This window comes from Hakea prostrata, chromosome 8, assembly GCF_041222555.1.
Source record: "Hakea prostrata isolate BN-2017 chromosome 8, UWA_Hpros_2, whole genome shotgun sequence".
Taxonomy (NCBI): Eukaryota; Viridiplantae; Streptophyta; class Magnoliopsida; order Proteales; family Proteaceae; genus Hakea; species Hakea prostrata.
In genome coordinates, this window is record NC_142607.1 from 54,727,386 (window position 1) to 54,745,419 (window position 18,034).

The window sequence follows — 18,034 nt, forward strand, 5'->3', positions numbered from 1 at the left end:
TCTTAAACAATTAAAATATTACTTAACATTGAAACATGAAAGTCACATGACTTGTTAGTTGTTTCAAACCCGAAACCCCGAAACCCTCTAATCCCGAAACCCGAAACCCTCTATGGTGACGGGTAGTTGGAGCAATATCCCCTCCTGCACTTCTTTTGGTCCCTTCCTCTCAGTGAAGGAACCTGGGTTTAGACGATTCAAGCTGTTGCTGCTCTCTGATTCATTGTCACTGCTACTAGCCCCATTTGTCTTTGTACCACTGGCTCTGCTATCTAAATCCTTACGGTTCTCACCATATTGTTTGTCCTCAGTTCCAGATAAATTCACCGACTCCATGTTGTCCAAGTTCATGTATGAACAAGTCATCAAAAGCTTCCCCTTCAGATTTTCTCTCCCCCATTCCCCATTCCCTTTTCACTAACCGAACCAGCGAGGCTTACCAGCTGCCTACTATTTCCGTTACCAAAAACAAAAAACTTACGATCAAACCCTAGAACATCAAAAACCAAAAGGCACATGGAATGTCTAATCAAGAAAACCAAACCACAACATTACATTCGGGATTCACAAACCGCGAATATACACCATTCGGTTCCTCAATCCTCAAACGCCATAACACTAAAATGTTCTGGGAAGGGGATAAACATACACAGTTCGTACCTCGCCAACAAGAAGTACTACGCCATTACAGTCTTAACCAGGGATTTTTATCCGCTCCGGTTCTGATGTCCTCCTGTTTCCTAAAGTTCACCATTAGATCAATGACAAGTGTATTATACTAATTTAATGGTCAATAATTTATCATATATTATAATATATATTTTTTTAATTTCTCATTTAACTATAAACCATTTAACCCACCGTCTTCTCTCAAAAGTTCAAAACCTAACTTCCATTGTTCTTGGCTTCGGCTCCGGTAAAGGCACCAAAACCTAACTTCCATTGTTCTTGGCTTCGGCTCCGGTAAAGGCACCGTCTCTCCTTGGCTTCGCCTCTAGCAAGGGCACCGTCTCTCCTTGGCTTCGCCTCCAGCAAGGGCACGTCTCATACTCGTATGGAACATGACGATTTCGTCACCAACGCCGTCGACGGAATCAGCTCTCCCTAGCATGTCTCCAATCTTCTCCTCCCCATAAAACAACTCCAACGAGATTTGTTTCTCATCAGTTCGGTTTCTTCCAACTCACGGATCACTCAATCCTCTCCGAACTAAACTCTTGCAGCAGAAAATAAATTTCATGTTTTTCCACTTACCAGAGAACTGAGAAGAGGAAGATAACCAAATTATTTCATCTCGAATCCAAATGAACAGGGGTTTTGATTTTACGGTGTAATGATTTAGACGAAATTCGTTGTAACTATAACTTTCTGGATCCAAATGAACATGTCACTGGGTTTTAGGATCTTAGATTTCTGACTCTCGCTATCACGGTGACGACAAATTCAAACCTGAGTCCCTCCTTTTCCTTCAACAGTAAGTTCTTCTAACTTTGCTTTTGTTTTTTTTTTTTCTTTTTCTGTTTCTTGCTGTGTCTACTGTGTTGCATCGTTTGTGTTTTGTAAATTTGTTTTCTTGTTTCTTGTTGTGTTTTTTTTTATTATAGGGTTTTGATTGCATCTGTTGAAGGTTTCTAATCCTTTCTGCCAAAATTTAGGGTTTGGGTTCCGGCGGTCTAGGGGGTTTCGGCAGTGTTGGGGTGCCGGAGGTGTTGGGGTTCCGGCTGGGTTTGAGTTCCGGCGGTTTTTGGTTCCGGCGTTGTTGGGGTTCCGGCGGTTTTGGGATTCCGGCGGTATTGGGGTTCCGGCGGTGTTGGGGCTGCCGGCGGTTTGTAGGGTGCCGGAGGGTATGAGGTGGCGTAGGGTATGAGGTGGCTTAGGGTATGAGGTGGCGTAGGGTATGAGGTGGCTTAGGGTATGAGGTGGCGTAGGGTATGAGGTGGTTTAGGGGTTGAGGTGGCTTAGGGTATGAGGTGGTGTAGGGTATGAGGTGGCGTAGGGTATGAGGTGGCGTAGGGTATGAGGTGGCTTGGGGAATTTTTCTACTGAAATTTTCTTCTTTTATTTATTTATCCCATAATATCTCCACCGAGAGATCACAACCGACTAACCCTACAATGATAAAATTTAAACCTAAATCTTTATGATCTAAGCATTACCAATCAAAACATGAATCTCAACCAAGCCAACAATTTAAAATCAGGATCTGTTCAATGAACACTGTTTAAAGTTTTAGGGGGGGGGGGGGGGTAAACTAACATTAAATGTTCTTCAAGATAAATATCATTTTTTAGTGACATTAGTTAATAGTTAATACCAACCCCCTATCCCACTCCCCGCGTTCTTCCGCTTTGTAATTTTGGAGGCTAATCGAAGTACAAACCAACAAAATTAAATTATGAAACAATGTTTCACGTCTCCACTTCAAAAGCAGATTGGTGTAGTTGAAAGATTATAACTAATTGAATGAGATTAATATTAAGCAATTGGGGGTTTTAGGGAAGCAAATTAAACTCAGTCAATAACTCACGATGGCCCTTGTGACGACGGGGAATGAGGGTAGCATAAGGCAACCTAGCCTCCCTGGCGAGAAAGTTCCTGGTTGAATGGAAGAAACGATTTGAAGTAGTTACACGTCGATGAGTAGGTTCGGGATGGGGTTCTCAACAGTGAAGAGGTGCTCAGCTTCTTTGGCATGGTCAATGACGACGTCTATGCCGTTTCATCCGTCACGGACTCAATACGCTTGCTTCCTGATTCCTATAGAATTGGCCCTTCTCCTTGGTTTGTTGGATCATCTAGTTGTGGTGTCCTTCACCATTGTGTATATCGTCAAGAGCTTGCCACCATACAATTCCAGCGGATGCCGAACTCGCATTCCAAAGTAAATCTAGTAAGGTTAGCAATTAGATGGGGATACAAATGATTGATTATCGACAAATCGGTGGCCGTAGTAATGATGAGAATTCAAGAACCAGTCCGTCGGATGAGGTTTGATCGACGCTAAAACCTCATTAGAACGTTGGATAGTAACGGGGCGTTGGGTTGATGGCTTCAAGGTGACGTCGGTTGGTAGAGCGACTCACGCTTGCCGGTTCAAGTTTTACTATGATTTAAACAGCTATAATATGTATTTGAAAGGTTATGAATCTTATGATATTTGGGAACTATGTATATCCATATGGGGATGTATGGTGGACGAAAAGTCGGGTGAAGATGTATGGTTTTTCTTATCTATTTTCTCCCGAGACGTGGTTTTGGAAATCAAGTAATTAGACAATTTTTCTGGTAGAAAGAAATGAAAGGGCTATAATATCTATCGAAAAGGTACTTTACAATAGGGAGGGATATTATTTTATTTTTGGTAACCGGATGGATGTTATTATAGTCAACTAAAAGAAAAGAACATAAATTGTGTTTGTCTTTTTAAATTTAATAATTGTATGATATGATTTATATAGTTGTATGATATTATGGGATTGGATGGGTATGAAGAGCTGGAAGGGGTGCGGTCGTTTGATTTCGGGTTTTTTTGAGAAGGTTCATGTTTATTTAGGAGGGATATTTTGGTCTAAGAAAATACGTGCCACAAGTGTTGGAGATTTTCCTTTTATATAGTAGTATGATATGATTTGATCCGGAAGGGGATTTTTCTCACGAGGTATAATTTGATTTTTTTTAGTATAAAGGGTATGTTGGACATACAGGACATTTTAGGTGATTTGGTATTACAAGGTATTTTGGCGTTTTTAGTCATAAAGGACAATTTGGTCATTAGGATGAAGGGCATTCTGTTCATTTTGAATGTTCTGGGCAAGAAGGTAATTTAGGTCATTAGGGCATAAGTACATTTTTGTCATTTTGGCATAAAGGGTATTTTGGTCATTTTGAAAGTTATAGACAGGAAGGTTATTTTGGTCATTAGGGCATAAGCACGTTTTGGTCATTTAGGGATAATTTGGTCATTTTGGCATAAAGAGTATTTTGGTCACGTAGGGTAGTTTGCTCGTATGAGACAGTTTGGAATTTTACTCGAGTCATTTCCGTCATAAACAACATTTTGGGTCATGTCCTAGATGGTATTTTCATCATTTAGGACATTTAGGTGATTTGATCCGAAAGGGGATTTTGCTCATGAGTTACAATTTGATTTTTTTTTTTAGTAGAAAGGGTATTTTGGACATAAAGGACATTTTAGGTGATTTGGTCTTACAAGGTATTCTGGCCTTTTTAGTCATAAAGGGCAATTTGGTCATTAGGGTTTTGGGTTTAGGGTTTTGAATTTTGGGGTTTAGGGTTTGGGAGTCTATTAGTCGTACCATTTTCATTGTTCCACACGTTAAGTAATTTTTTAATAATTTTTTACAATTTGATGGTTTTAACATTGCCACTTGTATGGCTAGATATGCTTAGCGTAACATGTAAGTCAGTCGTGCGATGGAAAAGTTTAATTTCATCTTCTTCCTTTGTTTGTTTACGGCGGTTCCGTTCGGTGATGGAACCAGCAAACTTCAACCGGTGGTTCCGTTCGATGATGGAAGCAGCAAGAGAAGCTTCTTCTTCTTCTTCAAACTTTAAAGGAAGACTGGACCTCACAACGAGCTCAACAAGACGAACTGCACTCGATTTCGCAGTTCGACTTCTTCATTATTTTTGGAATATGACTCAACAATGATGATTTTTTTCTGTCTCTCCCTCTCCCAGTTTCTCTTTTCATGTCTCCAAAATATTTGGCCCTTTAAGGAGTTCATAATCAAGTTGTGTGCAGGAGCAGCCATGGAAGGACTATTTCCAGTAACTGATGTTTCGGCTTTCAGAGAATGCTTCTCCTTAGCATGGAAGAACCCTTACGTTATCCGGCTAGCTTTCTCTGCAGGAATCGGTGGTTTACAACTAAAACCGTAAGTGTTGAATCACTTTTTGAGTGTTTTCCAAGTTTTTCTTCTCTTGTTTTCCATTGCCTTTCTAACTGGTTCTGGGTTTTGTTTCTCACTTTATTTTTGCTAGAGAAACGAGAGCTTCTTAAGGTGTAGTTGATCGATCAACTACCTATACGCCAACAATGGCTCCGGCGAGTACCTGGATTTCATTCGCTCTACCACCGCTCATGCCCTTTGATAGCTCCGGTGACTCTTCTTAGAATCACTACTTCTTTGACGCCTTTGAAGCGAATGGTGTTATATATATGCTCATTTACAACAATTTCGTTCCACTCTGTCTTGGTTTATGCTTTTGTTTGTTGCAGTTCCATTCTGAAATAGAGTTGATAACCAAGACTTTGAGGGTTTTTGGTGGTTTGGGGTTCCGGCGCTGTCTGGCGGGTCTTGGGTGGGGTTCCGGCTGCCGGCGGCCGGCGGTATTGGGTGTTGAGTTTTGTGTGCCGGCAGTGTTGTGGTGGTGCCGGCGGTGTTGTGGGGGTGCCGGCGATGTTGGGGCTGCCGGCGGTCGGCGGTGGTGTTGGGGTTCCGGCGGTCGGCGGTGGTGTTGGGGTTCCGGCGGTCGGCGGTGGTGTTGGGACCGCCGGCGGTGTTGGGGCTGCCGGCGGTGATGTAGGGCCGCCGGCGGTATTGTGGCTTAGGGTATGAGGTGGCGTAGGGTATGATGTGGCGTAGGGTATGATGTGGCTTAGGGTATGAGGGCTTAGGGTATGAGGTGGCGTAGGGTATGAGGTGGCGTAGGGTATGAGGTGGTGTAGGGTATGAGGTGGCGTAGGGTATGAGGTGGGTTTAGGGTATGAGGTGGCTTAGGGTATGAGGTGGCGTAGGGTATGAGGTGGGTTAGGGAAATTTTTTTCTTGTATTTATTTTTAAAATATACGATTTTTCTTGACATAATTCTACCTGTTTTGCAGTCTACTCAAAATGGAAACCAGCTGAACTTAACATGTCAACCCAATGGAAGGACCAAGAGTTACACAAATGGAAGGACCAAGAGTTACACATTGTCAAATGCATCGGAGTCTCAGATGAAGACGTTGTAATTGAGGGGGCGTTTAGTTATTATAGTTTCATATGTATTATGTGATTTGACTTACTATAAATACAATAATATGGTTTCAATATGAGATCATGGACTTCACTCAGGTTAACAGTTCTGAATTTACGTCATGAATTGCGAAGCAAGAAAACAAGAAGCGTTGGGTATTGGAATACATTCTAAACCCAAATATATTCTGAAATTGCAAACCAAGCACAGCTGTAGCCTTTATTCAGAACCCACATTAGTTTGAAATACCTTAAGGTTCCTATGTTTTTCTGTTTTCCCTAGAGTCTGGCAGGGCGAGAAAGGGTGATCTGTTACTGTTTTCAAGTTTAATTCCATTTGTTTTAGAACTCTTGTTTGTGATAAATGAAGAAGGGTATGTGCGCTTCTGTTGTAAGAAAAATGAAGGCATGAGAAGTTATTAGGTAACAAGATTCAATTCCAGTTAGCCAAATTAGTACTTAGCTTTGTGTCTAACAAATCCAATTGCCAAAAAAACCTGCTGCATTGTATCAAATGGTACAAAGTTGAATTCAAAATCTGATTTAGTTATCGTTGTGTCTCGAATGAATAGAAATCATAAAGAACTTTTCTTTTAATGGAAAAAAAAAGTATACATGTTACACACTACGGAGTACATAAGGAAATTACATAAGCACTCATCTAAACCTTTGAACAAATAAAGAACACGACTCATATATTGAGCCTCTAAAAGAAATTTAACATCCCTAAAATTGAACATCCCTGCTTTTTAACTGTGTATACAAAAGCTCAAGTATAGACTCTCCAAGCATGTTCTTTGTTTTGTTTAATCCATTGAGACTGAATCAGAGTTCAGAACTCCAATACGAAGCATTTACAAAGCCATTCTTGTAGGACCGAAAATCCTCAGAGGACTTCTAGATCTCGGATTTAGTGTTCATCATAAAGGGTCATACTGAACAACAGGTTCATTCAAAGGTTAGCCTCCAATCAAAGCAACCTGAATGGTTGGGTTGATTTGTTCCACTTTTTAAGCCCATCCTCTGGACCCAAAAGCAAGAGCTGCCTGGGCCCTGCAGGTGATTCATCTGAGGATCCAAACACACCCTCTCCTTCAAGTGTATACACAAAGGCATTCCATGATTCTGGGGTGCTTTGAAATCATTCAGTTCCAGATTTTAGGGAGAAATGAAGATACATTGCTGGTGTCCTGGTGAATACTGGAGACTTAACACCCATGCTTTCTCCTGCTATGATTTTGACATCAACCCCATCTATTTCTACTGTCTTGATGTCTTATTTGATCATCTCTTGGCATCTAGCCTCAATCCTGTAGATTAGAAATTGGTTTCAGAGACTGATTGTAAATGTACACAAGAAGCAATAGATATTACGAATAAAAGACTGGAATAGACATCAATAACAGGGTTTTGTGGCTTACATTTTGTTTTCAGATGATAAATTGATCTAAAGTTGCAATCCCTTGCTGACACCACCCCCTGCAGGCATTTTTGAATGAACTATACCCCCACCAGCAGTCATCCATTGAAGAATAGGAACCAAAGAGATCCATTCTAGCATATTGTAATTGTAGAAACAGAAGTAATTAGTAATTCATTAGCATCGATACCTGTACATCACCAGGTCTTATTGTGCCCTTGTTTCCTGCAAATAATTTAATGAGTGAATGCTCCCTGCAATCCATTGACAACAACCATGGAGTGAGTTCTCAATAATCCAACCTTCACAAATATTTATTTTTGAGAATGTATCAGGAATCAAGGGAACATACCTCAAGCATGTATGTGACAGTCTCAAAATCTAAAAGAGCACAAACTAAATTAGTAGAAATAGATGGGGTTGAACCGTTATATCAGTAGTTACGGTATTTGATGCCCCGGCAAACAACCTCCAAAGGGGTACACCGATGCTATTAGCCGTTGCATGAATCAGTGCCATCTCAAATCCGGCTCTAACCTTCAATCACAGATATACTATGGTAAGGGCAAGTAATCTACCTCAAATGTATGACGAATCAAATATTATTAAAAGGGAAGGCTAGGGGTACTAAAAGTAAGAGGAGTGAATGAATCCACATAACAACAGATACTACATGGTAGGATCAATTAATCTTCCTCAAATGTATAATTTATTGAATATAATGACAAGGGAATCTAGGTGGAGTAAAAGTAAGTGGAGTTAACCAATGAACAGAACATGAATATTAGTTAGAAGTTGAAAACCAGTAGCTTCAAAAACAGAGTCTTTGACATCTAAAACACGAAAAATTAAGAAGCCACAACTTAGCCAACAATAATTAACTCAAGAACATCAAAACGATGAGCTAAAATCTCAAAAAGAAACTGAAAATATAAGTCCAGTTAAATAGAAATTCAGAGTAAAATAAGTATAGGATTACTATACAAAAAAAATTCAGAGTAAATAGAAGCCCTAAGCTTTCTTCTACTTTTTTTGCCCCTGAAAAGGAAAAAAAGAAAAGATGTGAAACAAAATCGATAGAACAAACCGAAGGAGAGAGATCAAAAAAAGAATATTGTCCCTCTGTGTTCGTCCTTACCATTGTATGAAATCACCGTTCGCAGCTCTCTCTCATTCGGTTATTCGAGAATGAAGAAGCAGATGCCTAACCTCTCTCTTTCTCTCCTTCGCACGGTCAGTTCGCACGATTTCAGGTTTCAGCACGAAGCAAGAACCCGCGTCGTCGTCGGAACCCCACCCGTTCGCAAAGTGGAACGAAGACGAAGGAACCAAAATAACCGGTTACTTCACTTAAAAAAACCAAAATACCATATGCTCAAAATCAACGGGTATTAGACTTTTGAACGGCTTCGTCTCCACCATTCGCAGCTCCCGAAAAAACACGCACCAGTCAGAATGAAATTAAAATGCACTTAATTAACGTTAAATGAAACGCTACTTAAATTAAAGATAGAGAAAAGCATAGAGAGAAGCTGCTGTTAGGGTTAGAGTGGAGAAATGGAAGAAACAGAAGAAGCGCGAGCTGACGTGATGCAGCGACTTCAGTCGTCGTCTGGAACATCGTCGTCTTCTCTTCCAAAGCAGCCATCCATCAACCGATTCAAAATTCCCCATTTGAATACTTTGTTAGTTCATCCTCCGCTGAGGCATTTCTTTCCGAATTTTAGTCCTGAAAGCAATAAGAGGCCTGGTATACCTCCCTCACACCCTCCCTCACTTCCGTCCTGCTTCTCCCTATAAACAGATCCCGGTTTCTCGCCTTAGCAGCAGGGCTCTCAGAATTTTAGCGCAGCTCCATCTCATTCTAGATCTCTGTCACAGCCACCATTTTTGTTGCTCGATAACTTACCTCGATTAGATATGAACTGGCGTGCTTCACGCCTTTGATCGCATTTCCAAAGTTTCAATAAACCATAAAATACTCTACCCATATGATGTGCAGCAGAGAATTTATTGATTAGGATGACTAAAATATTATATTCTCATCTACGTTGTTCACGTTTTATTTTATTTAATATTTCAACTTTCTAATATAGATATTACACCCAAGGGGGACTTCTTCATTAATCATCATCAATTCTATCTATTTTATTATATATATATATTACACAAAAATAAAACTGACTCTCAAACAAAAAGATTCCTACTTTTGATCTGCTAGGTTTCAAATGGGAGAAGGGAAGTCGAAGGGTTCTTGGCGACCAAGAAGACTAAGTGGAGAAAAAGATGCTGAAGACATTTGAAGTTATTGGCTTCCGATCTGAACCGAGTCTCCCATGTTTGATCCGCAACCCTCTTTCTCTCCTCATATTGATTTCTCTTTCTTCCTCTGTTACCGATCCCTTCAATCTCTTCTCCTCCGTGAATCCTCCACAGTCGTCTCCGACTACATCCCCCAGTCTGAGAGAATCGTCTCCAATTTGATCCCTTAATTTAAGAGAATCCTCTCCAATTTCGTCCCCTGGTCTGGGAGTTTCGTCTCCGATTCAACCCAGAGAATTTGCGGAGCAGAGGAAGAAGAGGAGGAAAGAGGAGTTGAACCAATCGAAAATCGCGATATGTCTGGTAGGCGGAGCTAGGAGGTGTACCAGAATCGTGCCAAAGAGCGTCCATCAGAAGTGAGAAGAGAAAATGAGCGAGAAGGAGGGTTTTTGGGTATTGGCTAGTTTTGTAAATTAATAAAAATGAATTCTTTAAAATGTAAAAAGGAAAATTAATATCTAAGTTTGAATCCCAACAATTAATTAAAATGGGGGGGGGGGGGAAAAAAAAAACGGGGGGGAAAAAAAAAAAGTTGGTAGGGGGGCGTTCCCCGCAACCCCCCCCCCTCTTTTTTTTGGGGGGGGGGGGGGGGGGGGGGGGGGGGGGGGGGGGTGTGTGGGGGGCTGTTCTTTTTCTTTTGGGGGTGGGGGGGGGGGGGGGGGGGGGTGGTTTTTGTTTCTTGTTCTGTCATCGCTTACAACAGCTACTATATGGTCGAAACCACCTGAGGCATTGGAAACAGAGAGAAAGAAAACAAGAGAAGAAGAAGTGGTTGTCAAAGAAGCATCGGTTAATCGTGGTTGAGTACGAGAAAGAAATTCCTTTACACCCCAAAGCTTCATCCCAAGAATCAGGTCTTTCGTGGCGACAAATTTTCCGGTGAGGCAAAGGAGGAACCCGAAGAATTTTTTATTTTGGGTTGAATCGGTTCTGAACTCGGCGGAGAATTTAAGGTAGCTTACAGTGGTGATCCGGCATTGCTCTGGTTAAGACTGTAATGGCGTAGTACTTGGCGAGGTACGAACTGTGTATGCTTTGAGTTCCAGATATCGCCGCCGAAGACGGACCTAACTCCATATATTTTGGTTGGGACTTATTCAAGGCCACCACTCGACTCATTTTATTCTGTCCTTGCTATTGAAATGGATAGCGAGCAGTGACGGGGAGAACTGAGAAGTGTGAGATGCTTGTGTTTTGGTCCTGGGACTCTTGATTTCTGTTCTCTTATGTATCGCTTCCTCACATACCTGGTGAGCGGCGAGAGGTAGAGCGAGATCTGTGTGGTCTCCGTCTTGGTAGCAAGGTGAAAACACAGTTGCTCGCGTGTCTTTCCCTATTTCTCTGGGAGCTTCGTCGTCGATCTCTTAAGTGCAGCCGGCAAGAAAGATCTGTTCTTTCCTCTCTTACTTGGCGAATAGTTGGCAATACCCTTCCTAAGTTACGAAATTTGTTCAATTTTTTTTTCCGATGAACTGGTTCAACAGTGATTAGGCCCGACTCTGAAATCAGCGCCATCATCTTTCTTCTAGCTTCAGCAGTTCGCTATTAATTTCGAGACTTGGAGTTGAAGCTTCTCTGTGGGTGGGAAATCCTCAGTCAGAAGTGATTATTTTCGAATTTTGGTGGTTTAAGTTTGAAGGTGGTGTTGGGTTAGGGGTTCCGGCGGTCTTGAAGGTGGTTATGTAGGGGTTCCGGCGGTCGTGAAGGTGTTCCAGCGGTGTTGTAGGGTGCCGGCGGTGTTGTAGGTGTGCCGGCGGTGTTGGGGCTGCCGGCGGTGTTGTGGGGCTGCCGGCGGTATGAGGTGGCGTAGGGTATGAGGTGGCGTAGGGTATGAGGTGGCTTAGGGTATGAGGTGGTGTAGGGTATGAGGTGGCTTAGGGTATGAGGTGGTGTAGGGTATGAGGTGGCGTTAGGGTATGAGGTGGCGTTAGGGTATGAGGTGGCTTAGGGTATGATGTGGTGTTAGGGTATGAGGTGGCGTTAGGGTATGAGGTGGTTTAGGGTATGAGGTGGGGTAGGGTATGAGGTGGCGTAGGGTATGAGGTGGGGTTAGGGTATGAGGTGGCGTAGGGTATGAGGTGGCGTTAGGGTATGAGGTGGCTTAGGGTATGATGTGGCGTAGGGTATGAGGTGGCGTATAGTATCATAGTTTCATATGTAGTATGTGATTGACTTACTATAAATACAATTATATGGTTTCAATATGAGATCATGGAGAAGTGTATTGTAATAATTTATTAAGAAGATTATGGATACCATTCATCCATGAAAAATAAATAAAAGTTTTACTTGGTTAACAAAGCAAGCAAGAGATAGATCCTATCTAAATGCTGCCCATATCTTCAATTGCCCAAGTATTATCCAACACTGGTGCACTGGCAGTACAAGTTTTTCCAATGTAAAATATTGTACATAAGCAACACTATGTTTAGGTAAATATACCGTAAATAAGATACAGATCTTCACCCTTGAAAGAGGAAATCTATTGTATTTAGCATTGGAGCCCATTCTAATTTTTGCGTGACACGATGAACAGTATATTTCCAATAGGAACCTCATCATCAGTGGTAGGGCAGCGATAGTTTCCATGTTCACCCGACTTGCAAAATGATATGGAGAGAGGAAGTTGGAGTTCCAGCCGAAACAGATAAATTTTTGTCTTTATACATTGACCTTCATGAGAGGTAAGAGAACAGCTACTTAATAACCAAGTTTGATGGAGGTAAGAGAACAGCTACTTAAAGAACTTTGATCCTTCATAAGATATGATGAGCCGAGATGTAACATTGAAAACAATAAGAGTAGAGATCACTATTGTCAATAAAGAAACCATTGAAGTACTTGTTTGTTCTGCTGAAAATTGGGAGCAGCTGTGGACATAATTAAGTTGAAAAGATCAATTGGACAGCAGCCAAGAGTTACATTTCTTGGAGCCTACATAATAAATATATAAAATAAAATAAAATAAAAATAAAGTCAACATTTTTCTATTTACAAAATTAAGGAATAAACAGTCCAAGGTGACAGATTCCACACAGAAAAACATAAAACTGAATCCCAGATAAGTACCAGTAGATATTGCTATATCCATTGGCCCTTTTTCATCTTTCCTATTAAGCTATGAGATCATATTTCAACTGCAAACTTGCAACTGTTTAACAAGGGTGTTGAGTGGAAAGTAATTGGCACTTTGATTGTGGGAGGAAGAAACTTCACAGTGAGGTGCTGGGCTAACAGGTAAACTGTTTTTTATCCATGCTAGGGGTGTCCCTGTGAAAACCATTGGAACAATAGGGAGCCAATATTGCAATGCCATGTGAAGAAAGCCCTACATGTAATAAAAGAAAAGTATAAATAAAGTGAGAACAAAGTGAAGAAAAAGAATAAAGAGCAGATAATTTTTCAATCTGAGTCTGAGACCAGAAACAAAATAAAGTAGGGATTCTTCACAAGTAATTTAACTTCGAGAGGGTGCATACAACATTTCTAAGGTTCTTCTAACCAATGCCATGTATTTGACGGTTAAGACCATGAGTTCCTGGTTAGGATATCCAGTTAAGACCAATTCAGATCCATTTCATTATCATGATTGCCCAAGGCCCACGAGAGGAGAGGGTGAACGGGACCTTCGGCTGCTTTTGTATTTGATGGGTGATCTTGACCTGGACTTTGATCTTGGACGAGAACTAGATGGTGACCTGCTTATGGTTTACGAAGACGCATCAGTTATTAGAGTACCCTTTACATTATCAGCAATTCAATTCATTAATAAAACAATAACAAAATGCAGTTGTTTGTTTTTTGATTATCTTCCAAACCAAAATACTACCAGAAAATTAGATATCCTACACAAACCTACAGAATTTTCACAAAAGGTGTTACAAGGCCGCCATATGTGTGGCAATGGACACCTAACTCATCCAAGTCCATAGCAAGTAAAGAAGATGGCATAGTAGTCAATGTTGAACTGCAGAAATAGAGACAAACTTATAAGTTGTGCCTAAGGAGTGCATGATTGCCCAAGGCCCACCAGCAAATTTAAGGGCCAATGCCAGAAGTTGGAATGTACTTAGGCAACAAGGTGCCCACCCCACATGTTCAAGCCATCCCAGGGTTACATTTTGTTCCCCCTTCTCTAACAATATTTTGTATGCTACAATATAACATCATATCGTAAAAAAAATCAATACTAAGCCACATTTAAGTCATAAAATCTCACATAGAACTGCAAAGCAAGAGAACCAAAGAAGCAAACCATTGGAAGTTAAAAGCAGACAAAGCATACACTGGGTTATATTTTCGAATCAGCGATGTAATTAAATTGATAAGTCAACTAAGGGCCATTGTGGCCAAGTTCTTAGGCAAATAAGAAACAATTTTAGGGTTTCGGATGTCAATAAGGACGGGTCTATACTTGGGTATGCAGCCTTCGCATGGGAATAGAGCTTTAGAGGTTTGATGTGCGAGGTTGGGGAAGGGTTTGTATCCCATTTTCGGGGTATTCTGAATGGTGGTGGGACATTAATTCCTAAACTTTACGACAGCTGAGGAAGACAGGACTTAGAAGTCAAAAGTTTGGGGGGGAGGAACCTAGGGCCGAGATTTGGAACAAAAATGGTACTTTTTTTTTGGTGGGAGTAGGAGTTTTTTTTTATTCGTTCCATTAAAAAAATACTTGATAAAAAAAAATTCATAGAGAAGTTGCATGTTTGAAGAGGGTCGGGCATTTGCCGGGTTATGGTTCAAGGGAAAGGAGCTATGATGTAATTGAAGGGGTTAGAAAATGGGGTCTATTTCTTACTGATTAGGGGATGAGTTGTTAATGGTAACAGTGAGCAGAATAGTTTCGTATTACTCACCAAACCTTAGTTAGAAAACTCAGATAGTACCAACCTAGCCCTCTTGGATATTACCATTTACCCATCAAGACAACTAGATGCAACTCAATGGTCAATACTTTCAATGGAGAAGAAGAACAGAAATGAAGGTTTGCAAATAGCAATTAAAATATCAATATTCAGTATCCTTCATTCCTCCCAATTGTACAGCATTTAAGAGGTGGCCTGCAAAATTAAAATAGGAATAGCTGGGTGGAGTAAAATAATAAACTAAATTCCTAAAGCCTAGGAACTAACTCCTAAAACTTAGCTAACAACCTACAAAGGCTTTAAACTGAAACACAACTCCAGCTCTTGCAAGGAAGTGTGGATCTGAATACAATCAAATAGAATATAAAAGATAGAAATAAGGGGGGAGGGGATCATGTGATTCTTAGTTACCACATGAGAGACTAAATCTCTTCCCCCCCCCCCCCCAAAAAAAAAAAAAAAAAAAGAAGAAAAAAGAGACAACTTAAATCAACCGCAATTCAGACCATTTAAAACATGGTTCGATGAAAAAATTACCAAATGATTAAGCCTAATTTCCTATGAAGCTTTTGTAACTCTGCTTTGGGTCCACAGATAGGAGCATCACAAGGTTAACCCATGAGATCAACAGTCCAATGCATGTATCCCTTCTCTAGGCTCATCCCACTGAAAAAAAGACCAGATTGGTAGAAAACAACCAGCTTTCCAACAAATACAAGGTTTCTTAAATCTGATATTATAATTGAGAAATAATGTTCCAGTAACCATATTTGTTTTGATGCATAAAAATATGCCTTCGTTCGGGGGGAATTCGATACCATTCATGTGCATCAAATAAATATTTTATTAGCTTCAACTAGGATATGCAAAGAATAATAAAAATCGGTAAAGAAACTGAAAACATAAGTCCATTTAAATAGAAATTCAGAGTAAAATAAGTATAGAATTACTATACCAAAAAATTCAGAAATATTGGGTAAAATTAAGGGATGAGACAAGTTGTTGAATGGAGCCTTACCAAGTAAAGAAAATGTAGGAAGCCGTAAGGTTTCTTCTTCTTATTTTTTTTCCCCTGAAAAGGAAAAAAAGAGAAGATGTGAAACAAAATCGATAGAACAAACCGATGAAAACAAGAATATTGTCCCTCTGTGTTCGTCCTTACCATTGTAGGAAATCACCTTCTCAGGTCTCTCTCATTCGGTTATTTGAGAATGAAGAAGCAGAAGGAGAAGGAAACGCAAATATCGTCGAAACCCTAACCTCTCTCTTTCTCTCCTTCGCACGGTCAGTTCGCACGATTTCAGGTTTCAGCAGGAAGTCGTCGGAACCCTTATCGGAGCTTTCTCTCTCTTTCTCCCTCGTCGTCGTCGGAACCCCACCCGTTCGCAAGGTGGAATGAAGAAGAAGAACGAAGGAGAAACTTTCCGTCGATTTGGCATATTTTGAAATGCTTGGTTCGGACCTTTAAAATTGGTTTGGTTTGAAATCTCCTTGAGCCGAGCCAAAATACTCCGTTACTTCACTTAAAAAAACCAAAATAGCATATGCTCAAAATCAACGACTATTAGACTTTTGAACGACACGGCTTGATCTCCACCATTCGCAGCTCCCGAAAAAACACGCAGCAGTGAAACGGTAGTAGAGAGAAGCTGTTAGGGTTAGGGTTTAAGTTGGGTAATACCTCAACAGCTTCGTCAGTAGCGGCGCTCGGAGGAGAGAGGGAGCGGAAGAACGGTCTTTGATTGTTGAACTTCGTGTGAGCGGTACTGTGAATATTCCTCTCGCGGTCGACGCTGTTCTCTCCGTCAAGATCGTGAAGAAGGTCGGCGGTACTGTTGATGACACAGAGCTTGTTAAAGGTTTGGTTCTTGACAAGAAAGTTAGCCATACCCTGGTGGCCTAACTCGTATCGAGAAATTATCGGGTGATGGTAATACAAGTATTTGGACGGATCTAGGGATTCTATTTTTCTCACACAAGATGAAGGGTTCTCTATGTGTAGCGGTTGCCGTTTCTTCCACTTAGCCGGACTGTTTTGAATGATGCTCTGAAGCAAGCATGGAGTAATTTTGATCTTTATGACTTTTTGTTTGACAGTACAATCTTTCGAATGAGTGTCGTTTTAAGGGAGCTCATGTAAACAGCTTTATCAGCTTCAAAGTGTGAAGGTTTAGTGATCCGATTTAATGCTGACAATTAAACCACAACAAGAATCATCTCTGTTTGACCTAGTTTCTTTAATATTTTTTTCTGAGCAAACGGTTCCCTGTAGTGAGGAACTACATGTTTTAGGGCACTTCCCCTCAACCGAGGTTTGTTACCATCTGATTTAATTTACGCTCTCTTGATTGCTGTCTTAATTGCCTTTTCTGTTTCTTGCTGTGTCTACTGTGTTGCATCGTTTGTGTTTTGTAAATTTATTTTTCTGTTTTTTGTTGTGTTTTTTTTATTATAGGGTTCGGATTGCGTCTGTTGAAGGTTTCTAATCCTTTCTGCCAAAATTTAGGGTTTGGGTTCCGGCGGTCTTGGGGGTTTCAGCAGTGTTGGGGTGCCGGCGGTCTTGGGGGTTTCGGCAGTGTTGGGGTGCCGGCGGTGTCGGGGTGCCGGCGGTCTTGGGGTGCCGGAGGGTTTAGGGTATGAGGTGGGTTAGGGTATGAGGTGGCGTAGGGTATGAGGTGGCGTAGGGTATGAGGTGGGTTAGGGTATGAGGTGGCTTAGGGTATAAGGTGGCTTAGGGTTTGAGGTGGCGTAGGGTATGAGGTGTGTTAGGGTATGAGGTGGTGTAGGGTATGAGGTGGCTTAGGGTATGAGGTGGCGTAGGGTATGAGGTGGCTTAGGGAATTTTTCTACTGAAATTTTCTTCTTTTATTTATTTATCCCATAATATCTCCACCACAACCGACTAACCCTACAATGATAAATTTAAACCTAAATCTTTATGATTTATATAATTGAATTCTAACCGCTATTCGAGTGTTGGATCAGATATGAAACTCCATCAGTGTGGGGCCAAATTTCCAATTGGGCAATAAATTCAGTTGTTGGCCAATCTTCCTGTGAAGGTTTCTAAAGGTGCTTCGATTCCACACCTTATAATCTGGTTATCTCATCCTACATGTAACGAGTTGATCAACCGTTTTTGATGGATCTCCAGAAATGCCACGGCGATTTTCTGACAAATGGCAAAACATAATCGAAATTTTGTTGAAAATTCATTCGGTAGAATCGCTTTTCTTCCCTGCTATTCCTTCCTTTCTCTGTGCAGGCAAAGAACTTGAATTTTTTGCTATTAAGGTGAGAAAGGTTATGAATCTCAAGATACCAGGTACTCTGCATCTGAGAAATTAGAGGTAAAACATTCAAAAAAGAAAGAGACATCTTCAGAATCCGAATTTTATTTTTGGCTTTTTTTCCTGGAACAACTATTGAAAATAGAAATCATA

At 40.9% G+C, this 18,034-nt stretch overlaps 2 long non-coding RNA genes and 1 pseudogene across 8 annotated transcripts; 1 reads left to right on the forward strand and 2 right to left on the reverse strand.

The window, feature by feature from the left end:
• Positions 1–4,444: 4,444 nt before the first annotated feature.
• LOC149008679 (uncharacterized) lies at positions 4,445–5,976 on the forward strand. 3 transcript variants are annotated; one of them, XR_016175326.1, is made up of 4 exons: positions 4,445–4,684; positions 4,766–4,898; positions 5,005–5,123; positions 5,849–5,974. It is a non-coding gene; the product is annotated as an uncharacterized LOC149008679 (long non-coding RNA). The 3 variants fall into 3 exon arrangements; XR_016175327.1 differs by having other exon boundaries at positions 4,445–4,630; positions 5,849–5,973; XR_016175325.1 differs by lacking the exon at positions 4,445–4,684 and having other exon boundaries at positions 4,697–4,898; positions 5,849–5,976.
• Positions 5,977–6,546: 570 nt separating this feature from the next.
• On the reverse strand, positions 6,547–10,207 carry LOC149008680 (pirin-like protein; annotated as a pseudogene). The gene is made up of 2 exons (XR_016175119.1): positions 7,403–10,207; positions 6,547–7,291 (listed from the first exon to the last, which is right to left on the reverse strand). The product of XR_016175119.1 is annotated as a pirin-like protein (transcript).
• Positions 10,208–12,600: 2,393 nt separating this feature from the next.
• LOC149008681 (uncharacterized) lies at positions 12,601–16,073 on the reverse strand. Of its 4 annotated transcripts, none has more exons than XR_016175239.1 (4): positions 15,754–16,073; positions 15,610–15,663; positions 13,203–13,421; positions 12,601–13,051 (listed from the first exon to the last, which is right to left on the reverse strand). It is a non-coding gene; the product is annotated as an uncharacterized LOC149008681 (long non-coding RNA). The 4 variants fall into 4 exon arrangements; XR_016175238.1 differs by having other exon boundaries at positions 13,186–13,421; XR_016175237.1 differs by lacking the exon at positions 13,203–13,421.
• Positions 16,074–18,034: the final 1,961 nt, after the last annotated feature.